Genomic DNA, 23112 nt, shown 5'->3' on the forward strand with positions numbered 1-23112 from the left:
ATTCCCAGTGTGGAGTGGAAAAGGGGAAATAACAGAAGCATGAGGGAAATGTCTCAGGGAAAGTAAGTGACCCCCCCAGAGGCTCTTGCGGTTTGGGGGCGATGTGGCTCCTTCTGCTTTTTAAAGTCAAAGGGCTCTCTGGTGGCCTGCACTATCTGTCTGCTCTGCTGGTGGGACTTATAAGTCATCATGGGACTTATTTGGAGTCTTTCTCTGCTGGGTCCAGCTTCTCCAGTTTTCTTGAAATGGTCCTTTCCAGGCTGACCTGTTTGAAAATGAGGCATGTCAACATCCTGGATTTTGCTTTTGAGTCAAGCATATTGAGGAATTTCCTCACTGTAGACCGAGGCACCCATCTTCTGTTACCTTCACTTGCCTTTTTCCCTAGGTGCCTCTCCCTCTCTGGTCTGACTAGCCAACTTTGCATTCATCTACAGTGCTTCACTTTTCTGTACCAAGGGGAAAGTTCAAGCAAGCCAGAGGCAGGTACGGTTGCCAACTTTCTAACGGCAGAAAACTGAACACCCTTGCCCTGCCCCCTGCCCAACCCCTTCTCACTCCATCCGCTCTCCCTCTCTCTTTCGCTCTCCCTCACCCTTGCTCACTTGTTCATTTTCACCAGGCTAAGGCGGGGGTTGGGGTGTGGAAAGGGGTGAGAAGCTCCAGCTGGGGGTGCGGGTTCTGGGGTGGGGCCAGGGATGAGGGGTTTGGGATACAGGAGGGGGCTCTGGGCTGGGGCAGAGGGTTAGGGTGCAGGAGGAGGTTTGGGGTGCGGGCTCCGGGTGGCGCTGATCTCAGGTGGCTCCCAGGAAGCGGCAGCATGTCTCTCGGGCTCCTAGGCGGAGGGATGGCCAGGGGGCTCCGTGCACTGCCTCTGCAGCTCCCATTGGTCACAGTTCTCGGCCAGTGGGAACTGCGGAGTTGACACTCAGGGCGGTGCCTGCAGGTGGGGGCAGTGTGCAGAGCCCCCCTGGCTGCCCCTCCACCTAGGAGCCAGAGAGACATGCCACCGCTTCTCGGGAGCTGTGCGAAGCTGGGCATGGAGCCTGCCGGCCCTGCTGTCGCTGCAGCCAACCGGACTTTTAGTGGCTTGGTCAGCTGTGCTGACCGGGGCCGCCAGGGTCCCTTTTCGACTGAGTGTTCCAGTCGAAAACCGGACTCCTGGCAACCCTAGAGGCAGGTAATTTTTGGTAACAGACGGTCACCTTTGTAATTCATCCCTGCTAGAAATATGCCTAACACTGAGTGTGGCCACATTTAGAATGCATTGTAAGAAAAACTGCTTTGTGTACTCTGAAATCCCCTTGCATCTAACTCCTTGGCGAGGCTATTTCCATCTCTGCCCTTAATGTTGCAATGCAGTGGCAGATTGTAATGTATTTGCTCCCTGTCTTAGGATAAATGTTAGCTGCTCCTAATCCAACCTGTGTAAAATACATCTTGGTGCTGGGTACTAAATGCATGTGATCATAATAGGCTGTAAATTGACAGCCTTCCTTACGAGTGTGGGGAATTGTCAGCCATGCCCAAATCACTCTTTAGCCCTTGCTTCCAAGCTCCATTTATTGTCCATACATCCAACCAACCAACCAACTCACTAAAGGAAAATAAAACTTTCAGCTGGGGCTTTCTACACAGCCAGGACTCCCAGGGCTTTCCACCTGGAATCTCCCTTTTCCAAAAACTACTGCAGGAGACTGTTCCTTCCTGCATCTTCTCTCTGCAATCCCCCAGTCCTTTCCTGCAGCTCTTTACAGGGCTGGTTTATCGATCTCTTTCCTAATAGTTCCTAACATTCCGTGAGGTTTTTTGACTGCCACTGCACATCGAGTGCATGTTTTTAGGGAACTATCCCTGATGACTCCCAGATCTCTTTCTTGAGTGGTAACAGCTAATTTAGACCACATCATTTTGTATGTATAGTTGGGGTATTTTTGCCAAAGTGTATTACTTTGCACATATCAACATTGAATTCCATCTGCTATTTTATCACCCAGTCACCCAGTTTTGTAAGATCCTTTTGTAACTCTTATGAGTCAGCTTTGGACCTAACTATCTTGAGTAATTTTGTATCGGCTACAAATTTTGCCACCTCACTGTTCAGCCCTTTTTCTGGATCATTTATGTATATGTTGAACAACAAGCACCCCATATAGATCCTTGGAGGTCCCCACTATTTACCTCTCTCCATTGTGAAAACTGACCGTTTATTTCTGTGTTTCCTGTCTTTTAACCAGTTACTGATCCGTGACAGGACCTTCCCTCTTATCTCAAGACTGTTTAGTTTGCTTAAGAGCCTTTGGTGAGAAACCATGTCAAAGGCTTTCTGAAAGTCCAAGTACACTATATTGAATGGATTGCACTTGTCCATATGCTTGTTGACTCTGTCAAAGCATTCTAATAGATTGGTGAGGCATTGGTGTTGACTCTTCCCCAAATATGATGTTAATTTATGGGTCTGATAATTCTGTTCTTTTCAACCAATTTCCCTGGTACTGAAGTAAGACATACTGGCCTGGAATTGGCAGAATTGCCTCTGGATCATTTTTTTAAAATAGGCATTACATTAGCTACCCTCCAGTCACCTGGTACAGAGGCTGATTTAAGCAATAGGTTGCATACCACAGTTAGCAGTTCTACAATTTCATATCTGAGTTTCTTTAGAATGCTTGGGTGAATACCCTCTGGTCCTGGTGGTTTATTACTGTTTAATTTATCAATTTGTTCCAAAACCTTCTCTATTGACATGTTGATCTGGGACAGTTCCTCAGATTTGTAACCTAAAAAGAATGGCTCCAGTATGTGGATCTCCCCCATATCCTCTGCAGTGAAGACTGATGCAAAGAATTCATTTAGCTTCTCCAAAACAGCCTTGTCTTCCTCAAGTGCTCCTTTAGTGACTTGATCGTCTAGTGGCCCACTGACTGTTTGGCAGGCTTCCAGCTTCTGATGTACTGAAAAGTATTTTTGCTATTAGTTTTTGTGTCCTTAGCTACTTGCTCTTCAAATTCTCTCTAGGCCTGCTTTATTATACTTTTACACTTGACTTGTCAGAGATTATAAGCCTTTCTATTTTCCTCAGTAGGATTTGACTTCCAATTTTTAAAGGATGTCTTTTTCTCTCAAACAGCCTCTTTTACTCTGCTGTTTAGCCATGGTGGCATTTTTTTGGTCCTCTTACTGTTTTTTTTCTTTTTCTTTGGGTACACATTTAGTTTGAGCCTCTGTTATGGTGTCTTTAAATAGTCTCCATGCAGTTTGCAGGCATTTCAACCTTGTGATTGTTCCTTTTAATTTCTGTTTAACTAGCTTCCTCATTTTTGTGTAGTTCCTCTTTTTGAAGCTAAATGCTACTGTGGTGGGTTCTTTTGTATTTCCCCCCTAAAAGGATGTTACATTATTTAATGTAATTACATTATGCTCGCTATTACCGAGCGGTTCAGCTGTGTTCACCTCTTGGGTCAGATCCTGTGTTGCACTTAGAACGACATCAAGAATTGCCTCTACCCTTGTGGATTCCAGGACAAGCTGCTCCGAGAAGCAGTCATTAATGTGTCTAGAAAATTTCTCTCTGACTTTCTTCCTGAGGTGCAATAGACCCAGTCAATAGGAGGATAGTTGAAGCCCCCTGTTATTATTATTATTGTGTTTTCTGCCATTGTAGCTTCTGTAATCTCCCTGAGCATTTCACAACCCACCACCATCCCGGTCAGGTGGTTGGTAGTATACTCCTACTGCTATACATTTATTGTTCAGACATGGAATTTCTATCGATAGAGATTTGATGTTCCAGTTTGATCCATTTAAGATTTTTACTTTATTTGACTCTATGCTTTCTTTCACATATAGTGCCACTGTCCTACCAGTCACTGTTATTCCTGTATATTTTGTCTCCTGGTATTACTGAGTCCCACTGATTATCCTCATTCCACCAAATTTCCATGATGCCCATTATATCAATATCCTCATTTCACGCCAGGCACTCTGGTTCACCCATCTTAGTATTTAGACTTCTCTCATTCTTCCTTCATTGTAACTAGGTAGTAGGAACCCCTACTATTTCAGGGGTTCTCAAACGGGGGGTCAGGACCCCTCAGAGGGTCATGAGGTTATTACATGGGGGGTCGCGAGCTGTCAGCCTCCACCCCAAACCCCACTTTGCCTCCAGCATTTATAATGGTGTTAAATATGTAAAAAGGGTTTAATTTAAAAGGGAGGTTGCACACAAGAGGCTTGCTATGTGAAAGGGGTCACCAATACAAAAGTTTGAGAACCACTGACCTATTTGCATCAGTAGTGCCTAATCCTGAGAGGTGCTGAACTTGGACAGTACCCATTGATGTCAACAGGCATTTGATGGCATTCAGCACTTATAAAGGTCAGATCTGGTCCCTACTCTTAAATTTCAGCTTTCCTTTCATTCCCTCCATTTGTCACTTTCCCCTTCTCTGCCTGTTGGAGAATCGCTCTCCCTAGCTCTGTCAATTACCCTCCCAGTCTCTCTCTGCAAGGCAACACTTGCCACCTGGAATGAGGAGAGCTCTGTGACCACTGAGTGCATTGTATTCTAACCAACTCTCCCTCACCTAATTAAGTTTCCTTTTTTAAGCAAACCACCCCCCTGTGTCTCCTGGCCTTCTGAATCTCTGCCCAGTTGCACAAGTGAACTTGGGGGGCTTTTGAATATATTTGTCGATGTGACTTCATGGCCCTTTCCATGGCAACACATTGCAATGCCTGAGAGGATGCTAAAGAGTGGCACACAAGGAAATTTTCAATTGGAACCGAACCGTGTATAGGGTAAATGAGCAAGCAGCCAAAGGAGAGGCCAAAAATAATAATAGTAATAAATTAAAAATGAAAAAAAAAGAAAGGAAACATTAGAAAGGTAGGAAATCACAGCTGAGATCTTACCTTTGTAATCAGAAAGCTTCTGGTGTTGCATGGACCCTTTGCATGTGAAAGGCAGAGGAGGTTGCAAAATCTCATCTCGCATTGTATTTTCTCCTCTGCCATTTGGATATTAATCCTGCTCCATCTCCTAGACCTTTCTAAGTTGCTTTAAAGGTGAAGGGCAGAAACTCTTAGAAATATAAAAGGTGGTTGGGATGTATTATTCGCACCTTCCATTTAACTATTCAATAACTAAGACTCGCATCTCCCCATGAGGTAGGCAAAGGTTGTTACCCTCATTTGACAAGTGGGGAAATTGAGGCATGAGACGTGAAGTGACTTACCTGAGGTCATGTGGTGTTCATGGCAGAGCTGGGACCAGACCCCAGGAGCCCTGATCCCCAATACTCTGCAAGAGCTAGAGCTACTGTCTGAGATTTTCAACATTCTGCAGGGGCTTTAAATGCATGGTACCTGTTCGTTTCAGTGGGAATTGTATATCTAAATGCCCTAGACAGCTTATGGTCTGTGCTCTCTCCTGCCATCTCAAAATGTTATGTAATTGTTGGGACGCACTGATCAGCTCATTGCTTTTGAATGAATGCCTGTGAGGCAGCAGGGAGGGGGGAGTGTTGACCTGGGAATGTGGCAGGGGAGTTTCACTGGGGATGGGAGACCTGAGAGCCTGTCACCTGAGCCAGGAGGGGGAGGGGGAGCTAACATCTCTGCCCAGGAATGTGGACAAAGGCTTCAGGAGAGAGCCTGCTGGGGGGGGGGGGGTGTTTGGTGCTGGGTGGTGGAATGCAGGGAACCCCAGGGCTGGGGTCTAAACTCCCTGCTCCCCCAGAAGGACTTGACTGAGGGGTCCTGGTTGTACCCACAAGCTCTGTTTTAGACTGTGTTCCTGTTGTCCAATAAACCTTCTGTTTTACTGGCTGGCTGAGAGTCACAGTGAATCCCAGGAAGAGGGGTGCAGGCCCCGGACTCCCGCACGCTCCATGACAATGCCCAAACAACATCTCTTCACAAAAGAGTAGCATAGAGGGAAAATTCACAAGTACAGCCTCTGGAGTCCATTGGCATTGCAGCAGCTATCTGATGCCCTGTCATATCTTTGATCTGCTGCATCTCACAGCAGAGCCAGTGCCCTCGAGACTACGGGCACATCCTACTCTGGCAATCCCTTGACAATAACCTTCCCCCTAGGGCTTCTGCCACTTCGTTCCTACCTGAAACTTACAAGTGCACGGGAATGTGCAATAAAAATAATTTATCCATATATAGGGAAAAAAGTTAGCTGAAACTTTTCTGAATGGCCAAAGGCTCTCTCCTGGGTATGTCAACACTGCACGTGAAGGTGTGATTGTAGCCCAGGTAGGCTTTAATCTAGCTAACGGGGTAACAACAGCAGTGTAGATGCGGTGCCATGGGCTCCGCTGAAGCTAGCCACCCAAGTAGAAGCCCCCTAGGGAATCTGGATATGTATTTGGGTGGCTAGCCTGTGCTGAAGCCCATCTATTGTTACCCATGCTAGCTATGGTACAATCACACCTTCGCTTGCAGTGTAGACACGCTCACTGATACAGACTGCTTACCTTCCCTTGTGCTGACATGCTTCCCCCGGCCCAAGTCAGGTTTGCAGCTGGTGGAGGTCTGGGTATCGTGGAAGTGAAAAAATTGGTAATGTGGCTCATTGCATTCGGGGGGTCCCTAAATATGGGACAGTTAGGTGACCCCCCAAATACAGGACACAAGGTGAAATTCACCCCGAGGTCTTATGCACCAATTCAATGCCATATAAGCCCTCAACATGGAGATTAAGAGGGGCTGGCGCTTTGCCCAGGGGTGAATTTCATCCTCAGCGCACAACTCAGGCCCACAACGCGGGGCTGAAGAGAATCACTGCTGCAGACAGCTGAACCTGCGGCAGGACTGTTAGTTCCTTTGCCATAAGTAACACTGTCCATAAGCCCCAGTCATGATTCCGCAAATTCCTGATGCCGATAGTTACAGCAATAAAAGTACAGCATCACCATATTTGCGAAAGAGATGAACGTCACTTTGAGTCTAAAGTGAGAGAGAATGGGAGAGATCCCTCCTAACGAGGGAAGGTCAAGGAAGAGGAGTCCCAGAGGTGACTGGTGGTGGGTTCAGTTGGGTTTGCAAATAGTTTTGTAAAAATGGTCTCTTCCTTTTTTGGCAGGTATTTTCTTTTACAGTGAATTTACGTTTGTGAAAGGTACCAGACTGGCAGCCCTGGACACCTATCTTTGGACCTGACTCAGCAAGGTGCTTAAAGCATATGCCCCTCTAAACATCGCCAACTAATACCAAATCATTGACTTCAATGCTTAAGTAGCTTGCTGAATCCTGAATCCTTTATGCATGGAACAAGCACACCATTGGAAACTGCAGAACACCACTTCACCAATGGACTATCTCTAGGGGGGAGAAGACAGGTAGGTCTCCACTTGTACACTCAGTAGTTAGCCTCTCTGCAGAGACTGTCAACAAGAGTGACAGTTAGTGGTTATTTTTGGCATTTATGCTGTTATGTCTGTTAGAAAATGAACTGAGACTTGTTCCACAAGGACAATTGGGGCAAAGATGGTTGTCTTGCTATTTTGTGCAGTGCCTATCACAATGGGAGCCTGATCTCCCCATTTGCAGATGTGTCAGATCTGGGGGAGAAGGGAAGTGAAGATTACCAAGTTGCTGCCCCTGACCACCACCACTGCCTCTTGCAGACGGTTTTTCAGAGCATTCCGAGACTAGAAAAACTGCATTACATACAAACCAGAAATACTGTTGATCAGAATTACTGATTGCTTGTCTATCCAGCAAGAGCCAGGACATTTTTTTTTAATACCCCAAACCACCCAGCAATCTGACACAGATTGTGTTTGGAATATACAAACATATATGGCTTACACATGTAACAGTGAAGCATGATTTAATTAAATGAGCACTGGGCAGGAAGCCAGGAAAGTCTGCATTCTAATGCAGGCTGTGCCACTGACTCACTGCGTGTCCTTGAGACACTCATGTAACATCTCCATCCCCCCAGTCTGAAGAATGGAGCTGGAAATGCTTTTCTACAAGGGGGAGAGTCAGGGCTTGATTTTCAGAGATGCTCCACACTCACAACTGCAGGGGGAAGGCAAATGGTGAACTAATAATAATAATCCCTAGCTCTGATTTAGAGCTTTACATCAGTAGATCTCAAAGAGCTTTGCAAAGGAGGTCAGTATCATTATCTCCATTTCACAGGTGGGGAAACTGAGGCACGGAGAAGTGACGTGACTTGTCCAAGGTCAGCCAACAGGCCAATGGCCAATCCACTCTGTTAGTTCTTCTGAGTCCCAGTCCAGTGCACTATCCACTAGGCCACACTGTCTCCCCTACGACTTTTGTTTTTATGCTAAACTCTGTCCATTGTATTGTTACCTCATTCTCCCAATCCATCTCTACCCCATTTAGCCACCTATTGTGACCTCTCTGATACTGAGAGTATACACTCTCTGCAACAGGACTGTCTTCTTTGTTGTTTGTTTGTACAGTGCCTAGCACAAGGGGGCCTTTATCCTTGATTGGGGTTCTGTGGCAATAGAAATAAACAATAGCAGTAATAAGCACCTAATAGGTCCAGGTGAGCAATGGATGCTCAGTGCTTCTGAAAATAAGGACATGAATGTTTGAGAGCTTTGAAAGTTCAAAGTGCTAAGAATCAGGATTGATTATTATCCCTCATTATGAAATGTCTGCTACACCCGAAAATAATTTGTTTAACCCATTGCAGGTATATGAATCAAATGCTTTTACCAGCTGGATTTCATGCATAAGGAGGTTCAGCAGCAAGCATCAGAAATGCACCCCCTCCATCGTCTCTCTGACACCAGCACACGCTAACGTGCAATGTTCTTCTAGTAACAGAAGAAGGAGGAGAGAAAACAACAACATCCCAGCAAAAGAAGGAGGGAGCCCCCACATCAAATTCCAATCTGTTTTATAAATAAATGTGGTGCGGGTGCCAGCTTTGTTGGTATGGATCCCAGTGATTTTCTTCTGACATATGTTAGTTCCTCTGTTTGAGCCCAAAGACTTAGTAAGCAAATATTTAGCAAGCATTTGGAACATGTGACTTGGGCTGTCTTGAGGAGATTACTTATTTATCTAATAAGGGACATCAACTCTCATGCTTCAGGGCATAAGCCAGCCTCTAATGGATGGGAGCTCGGAAGAAAACTTCCTCTAAGGGCAGTTTATTCCATACTTGCCCACTACAACATTTGTTGCATTTTCCTCTGAATCATATTGTTCTGGCCACTGCCAGAGACCAGATATTGGATTAGACAGACCACTGTTGTGATCCATTATGACAGTTCCTGGTTTCCTGTGATACAGGCACAGACACACACCTGGAAACGGAGGAGGAGAAATCGAGAGAGCCCTAGAATCAGGGAGAGACAAGGAGTGCTGAGAAACAGGGACATGGGGACATCGTCCCAGAGAGATGGTCGTGCACAGAGAACACCATGGTGCATGAAGAATCTATCCTAGAAGGGCCCAATCAGTTAAATGGACAGTAAGTGGCAAAGTGTTTTTATTTGCAATGATTGTCACATGCCAGGAGATATAAACTGGTCAATTTTATCAGGAAAATCCACGTTTTCATTATAGTGTAAGCAGCATCCATTTAAATTTGAAAGTTCTGAAGAACAGCATCTCATTGACCATTTGTTCCTACTCCTTCCAGGGTAGCTCCAGCAATAGCCCCATGAAACCACAGATGGATTGGAGAACCTAGGCTTGACCCAGGGCTCACTTACGGCCTGATCCGAAGTCCATTGGAGTTAGTGGAACAACTTCCACTGATGTCAGCAGGCTATGGATCAGATCCGTACACTGTTTTTTCTCCCCTGATTTTAGCAGAAGTACTCCTGATTTACACAGGTATTAAGAGAGAAAAACCAGCCCTTCCAAATTTCTCTGTTGCATTTGAGACTCTTTAGTCCAGAAGGAAACACAGGGATGTTGAGGTAACATCATCAGTGATACTAAACTTCCTTTCAACTTCCATACTATTTTATTGATACTACAGTTCCACCTAGGTTCTACAGAGACACAAGATCGCAAGAGGCCTTCCCTGCCCTGATGAGCTTGCAGTCAAAATAGTCAAGACATGCAAAAGGTGGGAAGGGAAAGAGAAGCAGGGGTACTGGAACAATTTATACAGTGGGGGTCCTGAGAGCCACTGAACCAAACTGTAAACCTTGTATATAATGGAAACCACTTCAAGCCAAGGGTGCAGCCGCACTCCCCAGCACCCCTAGTTCCAGTACCTATGAATAGAAGCACAGTCAGGTGAAGTGACTTACCTAAGATCAAACAGCAGGGCCATGGCAGAGCTGAGACTAGCATCCAGGTCCCCTAACTCCCAGGTGGGCGCCCTATTAAGTGGGTCACCGTTTTGGGCATCAGGAGAAAAGGGTTCTACGCGCTGTACCACTGATCTGCTGTGTGATCGTGGGTAAGTTGCTTCCCCTCTCTGTGTCTGTTTCACCTCCTCTCCTTTGTCTGGTTTGCCCTGTCAGCTCTTCAGGGCAGGGACGGCCTGTTTATACAGTACCCAGCACAGAAGGGCTCCAATCTTGGCTGGAACTGTTACCTGGGGTTCTTTCAACTCAAAGCTCTTGGTAACTTTTACTCTGTGCGAGGTGGTGCCGGGAAATAACTCAGGGGAGACACAGCCATCCGACGGATAGATGGCTGGCACAAACAGGACAATACAAGAGGGCTTTCACTTAAAGCTAAACTTTACTTAGTCTCAAGCACTTACACCCCCAACCCTTGATAATTACCAAAGCTGAGTGTGGCTCTTGAGTGACACAGCGGCAATCTTCTGGTGGCCAAATCTTCTGTCTGCCGGTGGGGATCGCAAGATGTATCCAGAGGGAGAGTCCAAAAGGGTCCAACTACCTCAAACTTTTCCCCCTTATTTATACATTAGTAATAAAATGACATGTCCCTTAAAGACCGGTTTCAGAGTAGCAGCCGTGTTAGTCTGTATCCGCAAAAAGAACAGGAGGACTTGTGGCACCTTAGAGACTAACAAATTTATTTGAGCATAAGCTTTCGTGAGCTACAGCTCACTTCATCGGATGCATGCAGTGGAAAATACAGTGTATGTTATATACACAGAGAACATGAAACAATGGGTGTTACCGTACACACTGTAATGAGAGTGATCAGGTAAGGTGAGCTATTATCAGCAGGAGAGAAAAAAAACCTTTTGTCATGATAATCAAGGTGGGCCATTTCCAGCAGTTGACAAGAACATGTGAGGAACAGTGGGGGTGAGGGGAATAAACATGGGGAAATAGTTTTACTTTGTGTAATGACACATCCACTCCCAGTCTTTATTCAAGCCTAATTTAATGGTGTCCAGTTTGCAAATTAATTCCAATTCAGCAGTCTCTCGTTGGAGTCTGTTTCTGAAGTTTTTTTGTTGAAGAATTGCGACTTTTAGGTCTGTAATCGAGTGACCAGAGAGGTTGAAGTGTTCTCCGACTGGTTTTTGAATGTTATAATTCTTGATGTCTGATTTGTGTCCATTTATTCTTTTTCGTAGAGACTGTCCAGTTTGGCCAATGTACATGGCAGAGGGGCATTGCTGGCACATGATGGCATATATCATATTGGTAGATGTGCAGGTGAACGAGCCTCTGATAGCGTGGCTGATGTGATTAGGCCCTATGATGGTGTCCCCTGAATAGATATGTGGACACAATTGGCAACGGGCTTTGTTGCAAGGATAGGTTCCTGGGTTAGTGGTTCTGTTGTGTAGTGTGTGGTTGCTGGTGAGTATTTGCTTCAGGCCGGGGGGGCTCTCTGCAAGCAAGGACTGGCCTGTCTCCCAAGATCTGTGAGAGTGATGGGTCGTCCTTCAGGATAGGTTGTAGATCCTTGATGATGCGTTGGAGAGGTTTTCGTTGGGGGCTGAATGTGATGGCTAGTGGCGTTCCGTTATTTTCCCTGTTGGGCCTGTCCTGCAGTAGGCAACCTCTGGGCACTCCTCCGGCTCCCTTAAAGAAAACTTGTTAAGTAAACAGTTTCAATGGTCAAGCAATTATTGATTAACCAGGGGTGGGTTTTTCCAGAGTTTGCAACCTTGAGGCCCTAATAGACATTCCTGGGGCACATCCTGCTCTTCTAAAATGCATGTATCAGCAACTTCAACACAATTCTCATCAGGAAGGACGCGGGGTCAAGCTGCCTTCTCTGTGGCACCCACAATTCCCTCCCTTCTTGCCTTGGTCAAGCTGAGACTGCTGAAGGGCCAATTTACAGCCTGCCGACTTGGCTGCTTTTAGCAATAAGCCATAGTCGTTTTAGGCACTTTACTGGTTTGCTGACATCTCCCCATACAGGGCCTCTAGGTGCTACTGGAATAGAAATAATTTCTACTGACAGAGAGGACACCTTGGATCTCACATGTGCCCCACAATTCTCTGCTTTGCCCACTGAGGTGCCTCCCTAGAGTAGCCACTGTATCCAACGCAAAGGATTCTGGAACATGTCTAGGAAGCAAAGAGTGGCTGTTGCAGCTGACTCAGCAGAAGCCAGGAGACAAAGAACGCAGACAGGACGGCATGGGGTTTCAGAAGAAAGCAGGGAGTGGTGTGGTGAGGGAAGAAGGGAAGATCTTATTTTTTGCCAGACTTCCTGGTCTCAAGACAGTCTCAGAGGAGGCCAGTAATGGCCGACACATCCTGCTTGGGAGGATTTATAGCACTTTTATTTTAAAAGGCTAAGGGTGAGGGTTGGGGTGTGGGGGAAGAGAACAGTAGAGAACTGTAATAAAGGAATCCCCCCCTGCCCCGGATAGATTGCTGTGAAAAACCCTCACTCTTGGGAGAGAAGTGCCTTGATCTGCGATTCTAGTTTGGGCACTGTGCTGTGATACAGTCTCTTGGTAACTTTTCTATTTCAAGGGCAATATTTATCTGCTATGACCTTCTCAACCAGCCTGGCTTCTTGCTTATCTTGTCTTTCCAGATGCCAGGGTCAGAAGAGGTACGTTAGAGAACCATAGGTACATTCACTCTATCGGTCTCATCTCCTCTGGCGACACAGATGTGTGAACGCTGCAGAGAGAGACTGGCCATTTTGACATACAAATGAGTGTCAGCTACTTGTCCCTTGCAGCTGCTGAGCTAAATGCTCCCAAACAAAGCAGAGAGAAACGATGCAAACTGGAGACTTGTTCCATGCCCTTAAGAGATGGGGCAGGGGGGAGAAGGTGCTGAGAAAGACAGTGGTGTGTGTACAGGATGATTGTCATGGTTACCTCTCTGACAAAACAAATGGCACCACTTAATGATGGTCACCCAAAGAGCTATGGAAAAGTGTGTGTTAATCAGCTGGCAGGCAGCGGAGCTAGGTCCCTGCTATGTGAAGCAGAAGCCTTCACAGGATCACAGACAGCCCCCAGGCGCTGGAGGGGAACGGTAGAGCTCTGGCAGAGGGACACATGTTGCTGCAGCTTGCAGGGTAAGGAAGCCCCGGCATCCGGAGGACTTAGCCTGCGGTGGGAAGGTAGCAAAGAAGCCAGGGCCCCCCTGGGAGCCTGGGCAGGGTGCGCCCGGGGCGGGGGGGAGAGCGAGCTTGCTGGGATAGCTAAATACCACATGTTGCCGAGGTTTCTTCGCCTGCAGAGATCGCCTGCCCCCCGCACCCCACGCCGGTCTGCCTCCCGAGCTCTCGGTCTCGGGGCTGAAGCGGTGCCTGCCGCCGCCTCCCGGCTTGTCCGGGCTCTCGGTGCAGCCGCTCGCCCCAGCAGCCGGGCTTGGGCCACGGCAGGAGCGTGTGAAGTTGATCCCGGCCTCCCCGCCCCTCCTCCCTCCAGCCAAGGTAGGCGAAGCAGCCGGCTGCTCTCCGCGGCTTCCTTCCGCGCCCGCGCCCGGAGCGCGCTGGCCGCTCCGCAGGGCCGCGGGGAGCGTGGGCGCATTTCCCAGGCGCTGCGCGGTGCCTCGTCGCAGCGCAGCCGCTGGGTGTTAAAAATCCCGGTCACAATATTTCTGCGCGCGCGAGTCCCCCGGCAAAGTGCCGCTCCCCTCTCCCCACTGCAGGGCACGGACGTGTCCCCAGCCCTGGGGCAGAACAGGCGGGGGGGGGGGCAGGAAAAGCCCAACTGTCTCTTCGCCTTCTGCCCCGCTCGCTGGGCGGAGAATGAACTTCACTAGCCCCTGCCGTGGGTGTGTGTGTGTGTGTGTGGGGGGGGGATTAGATTCACTAGCCCCTGCCGTGGGTGTGTGTGTGTGTGTGTGTGTGTGGGGATTAGATTCACTAGCCCCTGCCGTGGGGGGGGCGGATTAGATTCACTAGCCCCAGCTGGGGTGTGTGTGTCTGGGGGGGGGGGGTAGATGGGGAGCCGCCGGGCGCCGTGCAGGGCACCGCTTGCGCTCCCCGCGGCGCGCAATGACCTTGCCAGGGCGCATCGCGCAGCGCAGCGGCGGGTTCGCATTACGCAGCGCTGGGGACAAGCCCTGGCACCCAGCCCAGGGCGGCGGAGCGGGGCCGGGCTCAGGGAGGGAAGGCAGCTCAGCCTCACCACACGGTGCTGCTTGGCTTGGCTCCTACAGCACTTGGCTCACCCTGGCCAGCAGCCCCCCCCCCCCCAGGGACAAGGGCTTTACTTGCAAGGGGGTGGGCTTGATTTGCTCCATCCTCCTTCGGGAATCCTCTGCCCCCACCAGCTGCTGCTGGGGCCAAGAGCTGGCTTCCCTCTGCAGCGACTAGGGCCTTGCTTCTGCCCGAGCGTGCCAGCGCCCTACGGCCAGCCAGCGTGGCGTGGGAATGCTGTCCTGCATTCCCCCCCTCCCCCCCATGGCAAGCTTACTTGGCAGCCCTGAAAACTGAACCCAGGGCCTGGGCAGGATAGGCACAGCCCACAGCCGATGGAGCTGCTCGCCCCCAGCTAAGGGGTCTCACCTCTGTCCTGAAAAGACCCCCCGACACGAGCGTGAGAGCACAGGCCTATCTCGTGGGCCCCATCAGGCCCTGAGCGCTTTGCTTAGACTAGCCTTCCAGGTGGCCAATTAGCACCAATGCTGGTGGCCTCTGCTTCAGGGGGGATGAGTGGCTCCCTCCTTGGTGCTAAGTGATGGTTTTAGGGGCAGTCTCCTGTGGGTTTGAGGCCCGGGGCTTTCCGCTTGCATCCCAGAGGAGCTGGCTGCACAGGGGGCAGGGACGCACCTGCCTTTGTTCCTGCAGGATTGTGGGCAGGCGCCTGGCTCTGGGAACCAGGAGCTCTGAGCACCAGGCTGGCCCCGCAGGACAGAGATGAATGACACCCTCTGTGCTTGCAGAGAGCATGTTGCAGCCTGGTTGCTTGCAGGGATGGCCAACGGGTGGCAGCAGCCTAGAACCCCCCCTGCTAGGCCCCAGCAGGGCTGCTGGAGGGTTGGGATTGGAGAGCAGGGGCTCCTGGGGCGGCTGCAGGTTGCTCCTGAAAATCTGCTGTCAAAAGACTCGCTTTCCCACCTACAGTCTCAGTCCACTTGGGGCAGGGCTGGCAATGAAGGGCCAGACCCCCCCATCCCACCCCCATGGGCTCTAGTGCCTTATGGGTATACAGGTGTGTGTAAGCCCCCCCTTCCTCCTGCCAGCTTGTAAGTGACATTACAGACCTGGCTCTTGGCTCAGCCCAGGGCAGCCTTCCACGTAGTGGGGCTTCTGCCTGGGAAGAGAGACACAAGCCATCCGGGAACCATGTCTGCTGGGCTCTTCCTAGGGATGTTTCTGTGAGATACAGACCAGCCATGACCCTTCCCAGGGAGCGCACTGCTTTTCACTGTGAAGCAAGGCCTGGGGTAGATCTAGGGGAGAAGGTGCCTAGGGTTAAATAATTCACTGCTTCAAGTGCCTCTTCCACCAGCCATCACCACCGCTGGCTTGCAGCGCATGGGAAACAAAGCACAAAGTCCTGGCCCTGCCCCTTCCACCACGTCCAGCAGCTTGAGGAGGAGGCCAGGCTGCCATGGCACTGAAGAGCAGCTGCTCCGCTGCCCATCAGCACCTGCCTACCTACCCCACCCCACCTTGGAAGCTGAAGAATCAGTATTGGGAAAGAACCTGAAGCACGTGCAGCTTCTGACCTCAGTCAGTGGCGATCCACTCCCCAGATCAGGCAGGGGACCATTGCCAGGCCAGCCAGCCCACCCAGCACCATAGGGGACAACGTGTATCACCACCTGATCCAGAAAACTTAAGGGAGCCCTGTGTGGTTACTGTTTTGCCAACACGTCACCGTATTACAAGACCCACCACTAGGATGCAGCCGCTGCTGGGGAGGTGAAAAACAGCAGCTGTTTCTAACAGCACACGGTAACACAGAGATACCATATCCAACCCAAACTACCAGGCGAGTCTATGGCTGTGTCTAATCTGCAAGCACAAGTAGGCAGATCCGCGCTAGCTCTAAGCCAGCTAGGCTGGGTAATAAGAGTAGTGAAGGCAGGGCAGCAGGGGCTAACAACAAGCTCCCCCAGACGTGCTCTGGTGTCCAGCCTGTGCTGGAGTGGAGCCCCTGTTGGTGCCTGCACGCTACCATTACCCATGCTAGCAAGATTGAAGCTAGCCTGGGTGTACCTACCCTACTGCAATCACATCTTCCCCGTGCGTTGCAGGCCTACCCTAAGGGTAGGTCTACACTGGAGCTGGAGATGTAGTTTCCAGTTGAGGTAGATATTAGCAAGCCCGGATTGAGCTAGTGTGCTGAAAAGAGTGGTGGAACAGAGGCTGCACAGGTGGCAGGACAAGCGAGCTGCCCCTGGGGCAATTCCCAGGTATGTACTGGGGCGCTAGCTCACCCCGCCACCCCTGCAGCCAGGGCTGCCCTGCTATTTTTAGCATGCTAGCTGGATCACAGCGAGCATGGGTGCGTCTACCTGAACTGGAAATTAGACTTCCAGCTCCACTTTTCCCTGGATGTCTTGACCTTGCTTAACTCTGACTTCTGACGAGGCCAAATGGCTGAAGGGAACATCCTGTGCTATATAGCAAAGGCACCATTTGGCACCCATGCTGGTAGCCGCAAGGGTCCGAGTGGGCCTTGGAGACTAACCATCTCTCTCATCCCTCGGGGGTGAGCTTTCCAAAAGAGGGTTGAGGTGCATTGGTCTGGCAGCGTTGGGAAGCTTATGCAATTATTGCCTATTTTTTTACTGGTTCTGCAGATGAACAGGGCTTCTCTTTCCAGTTCCATCCTGTGGGAACAGCCGCTGAATTCACTTGGACAGGATAGTAACAATGAATGGCCACAATGCGTCAGGTCCGTTCTGTCTTTAGTCTAGACAACAGAACCCGGGAGAGGCTCATAGATTACAATCGGGCATTTCTTGTGATCATCCTGTCAAGCCACTGGATGTCAGTGTTGATTGATACAAATGAAGCTGAAGGAATATTTACCCAGCAGAAGAAAACCCTGTGTCTCTCTTCCTCAAAGCAGCTTGAATGTGGAGGAGATCTGGAGATGTGACCTCCTCACATCTCAGGGCTATGCCTGGTCTGTTCCTGGACAAGAGACCTCTGAGGAAACCCATACGGTATAGTTAATGAAGCCACTATTCCCTTAGTCAGTATCGATCCAGTACCCCAACCTGGCATTAGGGAGGTGCTGTGCTGTTGTGCAGCTCATCTTTCTGAATAGATTTACAACAGCAGTCCTGAGTGCTTGTGGTCATTAAACATCCCAAGGCACTTTTTGCAACAGTAGGAGCGATAGCCTTGGTATCTTGGCCTATTTCTGGCTGGGTAATTACATTCCACCTGGCTAAAATTTCCCTTGTTGTTTCAATTGGATGCAGTATTTTTTCACCGACAGCCCTAAACTGTTGCATAGCGTTCTTATGTGCTGTTAAAGAGTTTCTGGGTTCCACTGTCGAAAGGGCTGCAGTTCTGCGACGGGGCACACGATCCTTCTCTGTTTAATTCCAACTGGGGGGTTCCGTTGAAATAGTTAATCCCGAGAGCAGAACTCCGGTTCCCAGAGCTCAGCCGTGAGATGCGGCTGTAGCGGTGTGTGGGTCCAAGAAAAAAAAAAAAAATCACAGAGGCGTGGCAATGCAGTGGCTCGTGGCTGGGGCCAGTGGGGCATTGTGTGGCTTAGTTCATGCACAGAGGCTGTTTAATATCAGATCTGCTCTTTACTCGAAGCCAAGAGCCTGGTGTTCACTCTTTGACCTTATTATTATCTATATTACAGTAGCACTGAGGAGTCAATCAGGATCAGGCTGCATTGTGCTAGGTGCTGGATAAGTATACATCAAGACAAGGCCCTTGTCCTATCAGGTCTTTTCCATCTTTGCCTCCTCTGATGCTGAAAGCTGGTGGCAGCAGTGAGAAAATGCTGAAAGGAGCAGGATGCATTTTTGGAAGGGGGACTGATTTAGGGCCTAAAAAGTCCCCTCCCATCCCATCATCCTGAGCTCAGACTAGCAGAATAGGGCTCACTTTAAATGCTAGCTCCGTTACAAATATTAAAGTTACCAACTGATCATTAACACTGCCGTTCCAAAGCTGAGAGGTCAGCCTGGATGCAGTTACAACCAACCCCCAACTCCTGGCTCAGTTCTCCCTGCCATTCCTAAGTTCTGGATCCTCCCCGACCACCTCCTTTCAGCTGCTGCCCTCAGTTGGGGGGGCAGGACCCAGACTGGGGTGCACAGTGGCTGGCTTAGCCTGCAAGCAGGACCAGCCATTCAGAAAGCAACATGGCAAAAGCATAAGGGAATGTTCCTGCAAGCAATCCCAAATTGTCTGCAATGCTGCATTGTATCTATTGGCCCATTTGCTAGGCTGTGGCATCCAAGAGGCATCATTATTATTAACTGTATTGCAGTAGTGTCTAGGACCCTTGTACAAACATAGAAACAAAAAAGAGATTAAGTTCTTTTGTGCGAGGACCAAGTGCTCTTGTCTACCTGCAATCACAATCCAGTCCCTCTTTCTGTTGACATTTAATGCAAGCAAACAAGCTCTAAAGAGATTTATCTACCCTCTCTCTTTAATAGAGTAGACATTTAGGAGCAGATTTTTAAAGGCTTAAAGATGCAGATGGGATTTTCAAAAGTGCACCCATCTGCATCTGTAAGCAATTAACCTTTAAAAATCTGGCCCTTAGAACCTGATCCAAAGCTCACTGCAGTCACTAGAAAGACTTCAGTGACTGGAAAAGGCCCTCACTGCTGTGCAAAGTGGGTGTAAAACGCTACTTTCAAGCTTGTTAGTGTGTAATAAAGTTTATTCTCGAAAACAAGGCTCTGTACTTTGCACATCACTGCTGCCCTTCTCGCATATCAATCCATCAAGTCACACTCCCATAAAACTCCCCCACCTGAGGAACATCCATCCACCATAAAACCATCCAAAGTGTCACCCTGCCACATGACAAGCACAATAATTCACACCTCCATAAAACTCCCTCACCATCATGTATGCAGAGGATCAGATCATTAACAATACAGGAAAAGGCTCCTCAGCAACATCACTGCATCCAGGAGTTTGACTGACAAACTACAAGTGAATATTCACTTCATTGCCCACTGGCCGTTCCTCACCATCAGTTTGAAAGCTGATTCATGGAACACACCTGATGCATGGAGCATGCTGGCTGCAGACTAAGCTAGCAGCCTCTCACATAGCCGCTTATCTGTCCAGCCTTGTATAGGGAATGCCTGTCCAGCCACCGGAGTACTGTAATCTTCATTGAGCTTTCCCCTTAACTTTCCGTTATGCAAAATGTAGCAGGTAGATAGTAGGATCCCTGCGCTGGTCAATGGACAGTCACTGCAGATCGGACATCCCTACTTTACATTTGGTTACAGCTGTGCCAATAACTGATCTTTCAGTTAGTTCACTGGCTGAACCGGAAAGGGGTTGGGGGGGAAGAAGTTTCTGGCAAACAAAAAAAATGTTTTGGGACAAGTTAAACGTTTTGGATGTTTCTGATCTTTTTAAACAAAAAAATTGAAGTACATTTCAAGACAGATGTTGCAAATTGAAAAATTTTGCTTAGAAAATGTTAAAACAAGATTTTTTTTGTAATTGTGTTTGTTTTGACTGAAACAAATCAGTGAATTTGATGCCAATTCACAACAACATTTTGCAGTTGACCGAAATCTGCATTTTTGGCCCCCCTCCCCCCCCAAAAAACAAATTTGACTGAAACTTTTCCCCCAGCTCTACGCTCAGTCTTCTCCATGCACCCTGCTGCGCCCGCTGAGTGCGTTTGTGAATCTGTCTCTCCTGGCGGATGGGTAATTAGGGGAACATGGTAAAAGGGAGCATACAGGGACACAACCAGCTCAGTGTTTTTGGGTGGAACAGGGCTGCCTTTTGCTCTCTTGGGGGAAGGGCGGCGATCACGCCAGCTCAGTGTCTGTAGTGTAGACGAGGACCGGAAGGTACCAGTCGTAGGGCTCAGACAGCAGAGTGCAGAGCAAGTAGAGTGCAGACGCGGAGAGCACAGTGGGAAGCATGGTCGGCAGAGTTCCTAGCTAGCAGAGAGCAGGGTGGAGAGGGCAGTTTCTCATCCACTGCTCCTAACCAAGTCACTACCAAATCCCTTGCAGCGCTGTCTGACTGAGGACTCAGAGAAGGGTAGAAGTATCTTTCCCATCATTTTCCTCTATAAAAATTCTCCCTCTTTCAGTCCTCCCAGTCTCCCCCTCTCTGGTGCATACACTTGATGGCGTGCTTTGACACAGCCTGCAGCCCGCAGTCGTTCCATTCAGAGGTGATCAGCTGCGCAATGCCTCACAGAGCAGCTTTTGGCATATTCTCTTGGCTGCCTTAAGGGCCTTTGAAGGTGAAGCAGCAGAAAGAGTCGTCGGAGTGATTCCTTGGTTACGCTGCAGCGTTCGTGCTGCTGGAGCCCTCATGCAGGTCTGATGCGGGGCCCCTCACAGATGAGGGCAGCTTGAGGCAGATAATAACCAGTCCCATCCTAGTGCCTACGGAGGCAACGTGGCCTAGTGGATCGGGCGTTAGACTGCGAGGGCTTGTCCTCACGTACAGCGCTACAGTGGTGCGGCTAGTGAAGATGCTACTCCGCCGATAGGAGAGCTGCTCCTGTCGGTGTAGTTAATCTCCCTCCCCAAGAGGCGGTCGGTCTAACTACAGAGCTCAGGGGGGTGGATATCTTCTCGTTATACCCATGTAGCTCTGCAGTGCAGACTTGGCCTGAGTCAAGAGATCTGTGTTCTAAAACTGGTTCTGCTGTGTGCCCTTGGGGGAGTCACTTTCCCGCTCTATGGTCTGTTCAGCCGGTGAACTCTTTGGGGCAGGGGCTGTCTCTTGCCATGAGTTTGTGCAGCGCCTAGCGCACAGGGGGTTTCTAACAACAAGGCTGCAATGGACAGGAGGGGAAATGGTCAAACACAGAGGTGGTGGGGCCGTGGCTTGTGTTCATGCTTGGTAGCACAGGGATCTGCTGCCCCGTGCAGCAGGGATGACTATGTTTTCCCCAAGATCCTAAATTCTTCATCCGGGTTGGGAAGAGAGGGACCACAGACTGAACCTATTCAAAATGCATTAACAGCCCCTTCCCTTGAACACATAACAGAATATGTTTGCAGGTGGATTTGGCACCTCTTTCCAAGGAGAGCTTTAAATAGCTGGTAATGTGCAGCCCTAGTATGCCAATGCCTTTCTGCAGGCAGTGGACAAAAACAGTCGTGTATACAGCAGGGATGGAGGCTTGTTTTGAATAACTAACTATCTATAGCTAGTCCCAGTGCCTCTGGAGCGCCATCTCCACAGTTCTGCCAATAGACCCTGACTCTCTTCCCCCTGTTTGCAACCTTCTCATTGCCCCCAGCTCTCCCCACACCTCTCCAGTAGGTTCCCAGCTTCCTTACAGCAACCAGATTCTCCAAGTGACAAACCAGGACAGTTGCTGCAGGGGAAAAGGGATGTGCAGAGTCAGACAGCGGGGTTTTGGCTGGGGGAGGGGGAACTACTGGGCTCATGGGGGAGGTGGAAGAAAGGCAGATTGGCTCCCAGTGCCAGGTCAATCTGAATATTTGCACCTGTCGTTCCCAAGCTGGTGCTCACAATTCAGACCTGGCTGCAGCTTGAGCATCCCCCTCATAAGAGGCAGGACTTGGGTGTCATGCCTAGAAAGGGGTTTCTTTAGCAAGGCTGTAGGACACAGACAGACCTTGTGGTTCTCTCTGGTTCCCTAGCTCCCAGGCTGGGCTTGGGGGAAGGAGGCCTGTGTTGTGGGCCTGAGGTATTGCCTGTCCCAAGCCACTCGGGACTGGCTAGTAAAACTTGTTCATGTTTCAGTTCTGGTAACAGCCACAAAGAGGGCTCCTCCCCTGGAAGAGCAAAGCTCCTTGTAGCTACTGGTGTGACCTGGGAGGGAGGTGGATGGGCCGAGGAATGGGGAGCCAGTAGGAGCCTAATGAAAGACACTGACGGGGCGCACGGGTTTGAAGCCAGCTACGGGAATGCTGTCGCCGCTGCCCACTTGACTGCGAATGAGCCCAGGAGCGTTTTGCTCTGCTGGGCCCCGGGGGATGAGACGTCCTTCTCTACTGAGAGCCATCGCGTGCGAGTCAATGGCACTGAGCGCTAGGAGCACTTTGTTAGCACTCAGCCGCCCACAGCCGCGGCGGCGAACAGAGCCACCACAGAGTCGTGTCTGCTCCAGGGGTTTTAGATCTCCAGGCTAGTAGGAGTCACCAGTCCTCACGGCCACCAGGAAAGGTTGGGAAAACCAGTGAGGCAGCCTGGAAGCCTTTTCATGCCTTGCATCATCTCTCAGCAATGGGTGTGCAGGGTAGAAGTATCTTTCCCATCATTTTCCTCTGTAAAAATTCTCCCTGGTGGAGGAGAATAGGTGGAGCTGGGAGGACCCCCCACCCCTGTCTCATCTCCTTCTCCCCTCTCTTCAGGAGGAAGCCCTGGGTGAAGGCAGCGGCTGGGAACGCAGGAGCTCAGCTTGGCCACTGACTCGCCACGTGTGAGAGTCACTTGCGCTCTCAGGGTGCATCTAAACTGCGATTAGACACCCATGGCTGGCCCATGCCAGCCGACTGGGGCTCGAGGGTCCCAGAGCTCACGCTGCAGCCTGAGCTCAAATGTCTAGGCCCACATTAAACAGCCCCACGAGCCCAAGTCACCTGGCATGGGCCAGCCTCCACATCTAAC

At 49.7% G+C, this 23112-nt stretch overlaps 1 protein-coding gene across 2 annotated transcripts in view; it reads left to right on the plus strand.

The window, feature by feature from the left end:
- Positions 1–13082: 13082 nt before the first annotated feature.
- VWA5B1 (von Willebrand factor A domain containing 5B1) overlaps positions 13083–23112 on the plus strand; it is a 75437-nt gene continuing 65407 nt past the window's right edge. The window contains exons 1-2 of one of the 2 annotated variants that reach the window (XM_074975129.1): positions 13785–13806; positions 17405–17501. The gene's annotated coding sequence lies outside the window, so the exon portion shown is untranslated. Of the gene's footprint in view, positions 13447–13784; positions 13807–17404; positions 17502–23112 lie in introns of those variants that run through there. The other variant, XM_074975130.1, reaches the window with a different exon arrangement.

This window comes from Natator depressus, chromosome 18 (genome assembly GCF_965152275.1).
Source record: "Natator depressus isolate rNatDep1 chromosome 18, rNatDep2.hap1, whole genome shotgun sequence".
Lineage (NCBI taxonomy): Eukaryota > Metazoa > Chordata > Testudines > Cheloniidae > Natator > Natator depressus.